Source organism: Limulus polyphemus, unplaced genomic scaffold (genome assembly GCF_000517525.1).
Source record: "Limulus polyphemus unplaced genomic scaffold, Limulus_polyphemus-2.1.2 Scaffold14419, whole genome shotgun sequence".
Taxonomy (NCBI): Eukaryota; Metazoa; Arthropoda; class Merostomata; order Xiphosura; family Limulidae; genus Limulus; species Limulus polyphemus.
In genome coordinates, this window is record NW_013680029.1 from 2,902 (window position 1) to 4,557 (window position 1,656).

The following is a 1,656-nucleotide window of genomic DNA, read 5'->3' on the forward strand; positions in this document are numbered from 1 at the left end:
ACTCTGAGGGTTGATATCAGTATCTTAACGGGTAGTTAAGGAAACTCTGAGGGTGACACATCATTCAATAAAACTATAATGTTTTCTTACAAAGTAAAAAAAGGGGAATTAAACTGAGGAACTGAATCCGTGATTGTTGTTATCCGGATAGTTTTTCGGACGGAATTAAACTCTTAAACTATACCAGTTAGCTTGTGATACTCGGAATTTGTTAGTTTTACTTTTTAGATTGAATGATTGTTTTAATATAAAGAAAGTTTAAATGTGATGCACTGACCCATGAGGTTAAAATTTTCAAAAATGTCAGTCACTCAGAGAAACGGGGGGGGGGGGGTATTATCAATAGCTGCAGAACATGAAATTATTTTAGGCAGGATTAGAGTAAATTAAACTGAGACCTTGAGCAAAGTCAAATACATCAAAGAAAAGGGTTTGCCCTCCTGAGTCCAAAACTGTAATTAGATCTCAAATCGGTCAAGGTGATGACGGAGTTATGAGTTAAAAGTTTGTACTTGAAAAAAAAAAAAAACTCCGAGCAATTCTACGAGCCGCTACGCTGCAGCCAAATATAGGATAAAACGTAAAGAGGTTCCGAAAGTGTTTTCTGAATCAGAAATTAACAAATCAGTTCAGCAGTTCATTTTTGGTCAATAAATATTTGATTCAACTAATACAATCGATTTTTGGTTATTTACAACCAATGTCAGCTAGGACTAAACATTTTACGTATTGCATCATGTACGTACCATGATCACGTGACTAGAGAATGTAGTACCACGCCCCTTCACGTGATAAAAAGGTGTCATAAACGAAACCAGATGTTAGTTTCCCCCCTTTTTACCAGTGTACTTATTTATATTTTACCCACATGCTCAATGACCTTCGCTTGATTCAATAGTTTTTATTTAATAAATCTCCATTCCATAGACACAACCTACAAACTTACAACAGTTTTCATGTTGTTCGTTTATCTACTGTAATGTTACATTGTTTAACCAACAAATTAAACATGGGTGATAACTAATAAACAGTTGAACGTGACTTTACTCAAACGTGACTTTTGATAAAGCGTTGGTAATCATTAAAGTTAACTTTTTTTCAGCATTCGTTGGCTTTAGAGTTTCTTAACTCTATTTATTGGTAGGCTTTAAAGTTTCTTAACTTTATTTATTGGTAGGCTTTAGAGTTTCTTAACTTTATTTATTGGTAGGCTTTAAAGTTTCTTAACTTTATTTATTGGTAGGCTTTAAAGTTTCTTAACTTTATTTATTGGTAGGCTTTAAAGTTTCTTAACTTTATTTATTGGTAGGCTTTAGAGTTTCTTAATTTTATTTATTGGTAGGCTTTAAAGTTTCTTAACTTTATTTATTGGTAGGCTTTAGAGTTTCTTAACTTTATTTATTGGTAGGCTTTAAAGTTTACTTTTTTTATTTATGAAAATCATAGGCCTAAGTGGAGAATGAAGTATAAATATTGTTTCAAAATTAATGTCACAAAATGTCACATTCTTTCTCGAAGATTAGATGCTTTAGTTTATTAACAGTTCATAACTTATTGGTCTTACACTTAAAACAGTTCATAACTTATTGGTCTTACACTTAAAACAGTTCATAACTTATTGGTCTTACACTTAAAACAGTTCATAACTTATTGGTC